General features: G+C 44.4%; 1 long non-coding RNA gene across 1 annotated transcript; it reads right to left on the bottom strand.

Moving 5' to 3' along the window:
* Positions 1 to 278: 278 nt before the first annotated feature.
* LOC134591735 (uncharacterized) lies at positions 279 to 1,101 on the bottom strand. Its single transcript, XR_010088470.1, has 3 exons — positions 1,062 to 1,101; positions 576 to 710; positions 279 to 324 (listed from the first exon to the last, which is right to left on the bottom strand). It is a non-coding gene; the product is annotated as an uncharacterized LOC134591735 (long non-coding RNA).
* Positions 1,102 to 8,043: the final 6,942 nt, after the last annotated feature.

Genomic DNA, 8,043 nt, shown 5'->3' with positions numbered 1-8,043 from the left:
TTCAAGTAAACCCATACCCCCTAACAGCAGTGTCCAGTAAAGCAGGAAGTCTATGGATGGGGTAAAAGGGTGGGCCACTGACACAAATCACATAGCCAGAACTGCCGAAAGGGACGAACATACACAATAATGGGGCATTTATGTGTCCCCATGTCTCCCAGCCCCTTAGTGTCTGTGTCCCCATGTATCCCAGTGTCCCCATGTCACTAGGGGACATTGAGAGACATTGGGACACTGGGAGACCTGGGGACACTGAGACTTTTGGGGACACGAGGGAACACTGGGAGACATGGGGCACTGAGACAATGTGATACACAGGGGACACTGTGATATATAAGGGACACTGGAGACTTGATAAAGACCTGGGTACAGGTCAAAACTTTGCGGTGTCCAATAAACCTGCATAAATCTATCACAGTGAGTGCCTGAGATTTTTTTTCTTTTATACTAGGGGACACTGAGACACTTGGGGGTACTGTGAAACACAGGGACACTGGGAGAGATGGGGCACTGAGACACTCTGATATATAGGGGACACTGTGATACATAGGTGACACTGGAGACTTGATAAAGACCTGGGTACAGGTCAAAACGTTGCGGTGTCCAATAAACTTGCTTAAATCTATTACAGTGATTGGCTGAGATTTTTTCTTTTATACTAGGGGACACAGACACTAGGAGACATGGGGGCACTGGGAGACATTAGGACACTGAGACACTGGGAGATTAGGGGATTCTGAGAGACTAGGGGACACTGAGACACTACGGACACTGAGAGACACCAGGGACACTGGGAGAGATGGGGCACTGAGACACTCTGATATATAGGGGACACTGTGATACATAGGGGACACTGGAGACTTGATAAAGACCTGGGTACAGGTCAAAACGTTGCGGTGTCCAATAAACTTGCTTAAATCTATTACAGTGATTGGCTGAGATTTTTTCTTTTATACTGGGGGACACTGAGACACTAGGAGACATGGGGCACTGGGAGACATTAGGACACTGAGACACTGGGAGACTAGGGAACTTTGGGAGACTAGGAAACACTGAGACACCAGGGACTCTGGCACACTACAGACATTGAGAGACACCAGGGACACTGTGAGACATGGGGATACTAAGATACTAGGGACAATGGCTGGGAGACATGGTCACCCAGTGTCCCCTAGTGTTTGTATCCCCATGTCTCCCAGTGTCCCTTCGAGACTGTGACCCCATGTCTCCCAGTGTCGCAATGTCACTAGGACACTAAGGAACACTGTGAGACATGGGGACACTGAGACACTGGGAGAGACATGGGGACACTGAGATACATGGGGACACTGAGAGACTAGGGGACTCTGGGAGACTAGGGACACAGACACTAGGGGCACTGAGAGACACCAGGAACATTGGGAGACATGGGGACAGTGAGACACTAGGGACACTGGCTGGGAGACATGGGGACACAGAGAGACTATGGGCCACTGGGAAACATGGGGCCACCGTGTCCCTAGTGTCTCAGGGTCCCCATGTTCCCCAGTGTCCCAATGTCTCAGCATCCCCAAGTCTCTCACATTCCCCATGTCTCACAGGCTCGGAGATGCTGTTTGTCCTCTCTGTGCAGAGCTGCTCCCCCGTAGATCAGTGAGTAGAGAGAGGCAGGGAGAGAGATGCTGTAACTTCTTACCCCTGCTGCCTCTCTCCACACAAACAGTAACCCCTACTGGCCGGCGCTGGTATTGCAGAATAATCTCTGTTTATACTCAGCCTCAAATACCTGAGAACTACTTCTGAGAAATACATGGCAACCAAAAGAAATACCTGGCAACCCTAAGAGTAGTGAGTAAAAAAAAAAAATAAAAAAAAATTTCTTTTAAATCAATGGGCCTATTCCATGGGCCTATTCTATGGGCCTGGGCCTGGAGCTGCAGCTCCATCAGCCCCTATGTTAATCCGGCCCTGTTCTATATCCCTCTAACTCCTTGGTATACTTATGCTGCATGATATCTGTCAATCACTTTTATGTCCCTAAACAGCGTTCCCGGCATACAACCGGTGTCATACACGTTCCCTGATGTTTTTACACATCGCCAGGATAACAGATATTGCGTCATCACACGCATGAGCACTTCTCACACCGGGACGCTCTCGGCACTGCACTTTCACCTGTGGTTAGTCAATTATTATCTAATTTTCCTAATTATTTGGCTATATAAACTTAATGCTTACACTATTGTTATGTTCTTGATCCTGAGGAACGTCCAGTACTCTCTTTGTAATGAATCTTAAATAAATGTACAAGTTTTAGATTCTTCTAAAGACCGTGAGTGCGTACCTTTCTTCATATTTATCTACATGACCTACCTTTGGTTTGAAGCACCTGGCAGCCTTTCGCTTCATTGAGTCTGTGTGCAAAGAACTTTTGGGGGGTGGGGGGGAAATATATATACAGGTAATACTTGAAAAATTTGAATATCATGTAAAAGTTCATTTATTTCAGTAATGCAACGTAAAAGGGGAACTAATATATGAGATAGACGCATTACATGCAAAGCAAGATAGTTCGAGCCATGATTTGTCATAAGTGCACAAACACTGGCCAAAATTGGCGTTCAAATTACTTTTTTGCATTTTCAAATATTAACACTAAATTTGGCCAGTGTTTGTGACAAAGAGGCTACTAAAAAGACTGGGCATACCCCATTTGCAATACCTTGGGTTGTCTACTTTTGCAAATGGTATGCCATCTTGTGGGAAATTCTCATTCCTGGGCCTTATATTTGACACTGTAACTTTTGAAAACAACATAAAACCTGTACATGAGGGGTACTGTTATACTCAGGAGACTTCGCTGAACACAAATATTAGTGTTTCAAAACCGTAAAATGTATCACAACTATTATATCGTCAGTGTAAGTGCTGTTTGTGTGTGAAAAATACAAAAAACTTCACCTATACTGATGATATCACCGTTGTAATACATTTTACTTTTTTGAAACACTAATATTTGTGTTCAGCGAAGTCTCCCGAGTAAAACAGTACCCACCATGTACAGATTTTATAGTTTTACTTTGTTTAATAACTTTAAAAAAAAAAAGGCTGCACTTACAGTCACACTCCACATGAAGCAGCAGAGTGTTCTTTCCCGAGAGTGGGCTGCAATAGAGAGCAGGGATAGACTTTTATCACTGTTCCCTCCTACCTGCAGGTGGCACCAAACTGAACTGAGCTCTATGGTAGGTCTATCAGTCCCAAGTCACTCAGCCACACTACACCAGAGCAGGTAGGGAGAGAATTACTATACAATTAGGAATGAACAGACAGGGAGAATATATGGAGAAAGAGACAGAATGAGTGGTGGGAGAGGAAGGAATATGGAGAAATATGAAGGTGGGTGTAGGGAGTTATTAGAAAACGGACACATGGAGAATGGAAACATGGAGAATATGAAGAAAGGTAAAGGTGTGTGGAGGGGATATGAGAGAAGGGGCACAAGTTGTGTGGGAGATATGAAGAAAGTTGAAGGTGTGTGTTGGGGGGGGCACAAAAGTTTATTTATTTATTTTTCTTTATTATTATTATTATTATTATTATTATTAGTAGTAGTAGTAGTACTGGCATTTATAAGGTGCGGGAAGTGTTGTGGGTGCAATCTGGTACTGTTGGTACTTTTTGGTGCTGTGAGTGTCTCATAGTTCTGTAGTAACCGCTGTGTATGCTACCTTCTGATGTGGCAATAGCTTTGTGTGCAGTCTTGGACTGTGGCAAGTGAAATCTGGTACTGTGGGTGCAATCTGGTGCTGTGAAATTAAAAGTGTAATCACACACACTGCAGTCATACACACTGCAGTCACACACACTGCATTCATACACACACACTGCATTCATACACACACACTGCACTCATATACACACACACTGCATTCATATACACACACACTGCATTCATTATATACACACACTGTAAATAAATATTCAATTAATATAATTTTTTTAGGATCTAATTTTATTTAGAAATTTACCAGTAGCTGCTGCATTTCCCACCCTAGCCTTATACGCGAGTCAATACGTTTTCCCAGTTTTTTGGGGTAAAATTAGGGGCCTCGGCTTATATTCGGGTCGGCTTATACTCGAGTATATATGGTAATTCCAAAGAGTTCACATACTTTTTCTTGCGACTGTACTTGAAATACCTGAACTGGGTCTCCTTGAGGTTGTGATAAAAGCACTATTCCTGCTACATAACGTAGACTGTGTATATATAAGCATATATACACACACACACACTCACAGAGAATATGAAAACTTTGAGAACAGTCAAAAGCTTAGAGGAACTCTAAGTAGCTTGCGCTCTGGTATATTTCCGCTCAGGTCTCAAAATAGTTTTTCCTCACTTGTTTTGCTCACCATTACATAGTTTTTGCCCACCATTACAGAGAGAACTAGTTCAAAGGAATATCAGACTAATGCCTCCTATAAGGGCAGTCCAGAACTAAAATGCCAGCATTTTTTTGTCTGTTGTCAGAGTTATAATATTCTTTGTTTTTATTGCAATGCATTACATTGGCTCTACCCAAGACCCCTACCCCATCCCAACCAGCTCCAAACATTGCACGGGCATCCAAGTGGCCGCCGCCATCTTTTCGTAGCAGCGACATCACAGTGCCGACTGAGGACGCCAGTATAAAACTGTCGGGAGCACTGGAGCAGCTGCTACAAGAACTTGCTCCCAGGAAGCTGGGGGACGCACAGGAGCAGGTAAACACTTGCTGGCTCTATGACAGAGCCACCTTTCAAAGTTGCAAACTTGGGTTGGCTGACCACGATGTCAACGATTAAAAGCTTTCCAAGGCATGAGAAGGGAGACAATGAAGACTGGTTGGAGCTGGTACCAGCTTTGAATGGCCAAATGTACTGTAGCAGGATTGATAACCTTAGTTATCGTAAAGCTCCCTATGGAGCGTGGTTTCTTTGAAATTTTCTGTGGACATCTATACCTTGTCTCCTGGTCCATAGGTAAGAGCGGGAGATCTATTGGTGTCTACATGTCCCTTATAGTGTTGTTGTGCAGCTACCATGGTTTGGTGTAACAGGCATCATTATTCTCTTAGCTTGTTTAGTCTTTGAGTTACATCAGTTACAGTCATAGGGCATGGTATAAACAAACAAATATATAATATAATATAAAATGACACCCTTTCCTAAAAAGTGGAATGACACACAGTGTGGAAATAACACTTTTTAAAATTAATTTACCTGTAAAACAATCTTCAATACTGCAGGAGAATATATCAGGACTCATCCAAGTCCTCACAATTTATACAAAACAGAAAAAAATCTACAGTAGAAAACAATATAAAACTCAGAGTAAACTCAGAGTAATAAAGTTCATACACCCTTAAGTGAGGGTAACTTTAGAGTGCACTCACAAGCATATATTGATTGTAGGCATATCAAGTTGTTAATGATGACAGAGAATCATCAAACATGAGAATGGGCACGTAGGAGAGAGTAAAAACAGAGCAATAAGTGTAGATTGTTATTTGCTATACTTAGCGTTTTAATGAATAACATAGAATTGAAGTGATATTAAAGGGAAACTCCAGTGCCAGGAAAACGATCCGTTTTCCTGGCACTGGAGGGTCCCTCTCCCTCCCACCCCCCAATCCCCGGTTACTGAAGGGGTGAAAACCCCTTCAGTGACTTACCAGAGGCAGCGACAGGTCCCACGTCGCTGCTTCCTCCTCCCCCGCCGCTCCTCCTTCTTCTTACGTCAGCCGGTGGGCGAGACTGATCTTGCCCGCCGGCCGAGGAGACCTAATGCGCATGTGCGGCAATGCTGCGCATGCGCATTAGCGCACCCCATAGGAAAGCATTGAAAATGAATTTCAATGCTTCCCTATGGGGAATAGAGCGACGCTGGAGGTCCTCACACAGCGTGAGGACGTCCAGCAACGCTCTAGCACAGAAAACCTGTGCTAGAAACCAGGAAGTTCCCTCTAGTGGCTGTCTAATATACAGCCACTAGGGGAGGACTTAACCCTGCAAGGTAATTATTGCAGTTTTAAAAAAACTGCAATAATTACACTTGCAGGGTTAAGGGTAGTGGGAGTTGGCACCCAGACCACTCCAATAAGCAGAAGTGGTCTGGGTGCCCCTTTAAGGCATACCAACTCTCAGAGGGTGTCTCCACCGATTGAATTCCACTGGTTACCTCCGTAGAATACATTCTAGATATTCAAAAATGTATTAATAGTTAATAGTCCGGACTTCCTCATCGGTCAAAAGTAAAACGATCTCCCGTGTAATTTTACACTTTATGTACACTTAATAAATTTTTGTTCAGTCTCCTGGTGTAACAGTCCAGCTTTGAGAAGAAACCCATCAACAAAGTATAACTGAAGGGGATACTTCACTGCCAGTAATTTACAAAGGTTTGATCAAGGAAACAGACGCTAGCTCCTGAGATGATAATATCAGAGATGATGTGCTCTTCATCTTCCCATTGTAGGGAAAAAGGAATGGCGAGATAAGCAGAAATTGATGGAGCTGTGAGGATCCTGGAGATGAAGGCAATGTTTAGTTTACCAGAAGGTAGAGTTGGTCGAACAGGGCAGTTTTGCAATAAATGATCCACTCTTTCACAATAGAAACAAAGTCCCTGTGAACACTGTTTCTTGCGTTCTTCGTCTGGGAGAAGGCGGTGACCCACCTCTATTTGCATAGGTTCCTCCGAGGTCTGTGAGGGTGAAGTGGTTGTGGTTTGAGAACAGCAGGCTCTTGCAATCTTTAGACCTCCTTTTGAGAAAGGATCTCTCCAATTGGGTAACAAACAGGATCTAATCTAGTCAACTTGTCTTTCAATAGTTCAGAGTCCCAGACTATGCTGCTCTATGAGACCAATCTCGTTGTAATCTGTATCTCGGCCCACCTCCCTAAATTCTGTGCTGTGGTCCTCTACAGGTTTATTACCATGTCGCAAGAACCACATGGTTGTGCAGTGGATGCTCTTAGGGGATCATTAGTTTACAGGCTGTGATGAATTTTCTCAGATTTTCCTCTTACCAGAGAATTTATCTAGCATTGGGATAGCATATTCTGCAATGCTATGTGACATAGAAGGAGGATCTGAGGAAGGAAGAGAAGCAGGTAGCGGTTTGGATTCAGCCCTCTGCTCACGTAGGAGAAGGGTAGCTTGACTAGATTGCAGTTCCTGAATTGATTGAGTCAGAGCTGTCAACTGTTGAGTAAGTGCAGCTAATACCTTATCAGTTTATACGAGTTCCATAGTGCGTGTTTTGGTTGTTATGTGACAACCTACCGGGTTGGTTTGCATAGAGAGGAACTCAGTTGCTGTGGAACGACAACCCCTTGCAAACACGACATTTCCAGGTACCTGAGAGTGATACAGGAACCTTTGAGATCTATGAGGGCATGGGTGCCTTTATTTACAGAGGTAGTGGTGAATCCAGAAAGGAGCAGACATGAAGGGGTGTCAGGTGGTCCAATAGTCAGGGCTGGTAGCAAAGGAGCGAAGTCAACAGTCAAGCCGAAGGGCAGAAGCTAGGAAATCCACAAACTTGGAGCAAGATGGCAGAGGTCAAAGGTCAGAGACAAGGGTCAGAAGCTGAGAAATTTTACCGGGAATCAGAAATCCAGAACCAGGAACAAAAATCAGGAATCATGACAAGATTTAGGAACAAGAGTCAGGGACTAGAAACCAAGAACAAGAATCAGGAACCAGGTCCAGGAGCAAGCACCAGAACAATCAAGCACTGACTAATGTGAGAGCTAGTCATGTGGCATGCCCCCATCTCCCTGTAGGCAGAGCCCCCAGAAGCAAGGCTTCTACCATCTGGTCCCCGCCCTGCTCTGCTCCTCTCAACGTGCGGGCATCCATGTGGTGACCACCATCATACTGCACTGGTGCCATCGCAGAGCCCAGCACCAATGGAGGACACCAGATCCAGATAGCCAAGAAGAGCGGCCACCAAGGATTCCCTCCCAAGACACTGCAGACAAGCTGGAGCAGGTAAGTGCTGGCTCCATTACACT

Source organism: Pelobates fuscus, chromosome 1 (assembly GCF_036172605.1).
Source record: "Pelobates fuscus isolate aPelFus1 chromosome 1, aPelFus1.pri, whole genome shotgun sequence".
Lineage (NCBI taxonomy): Eukaryota > Metazoa > Chordata > Amphibia > Anura > Pelobatidae > Pelobates > Pelobates fuscus.
The sequence above is the reverse complement of the archived record's forward strand: the minus strand, read 5'-3'. Positions and strand labels throughout refer to the sequence as shown.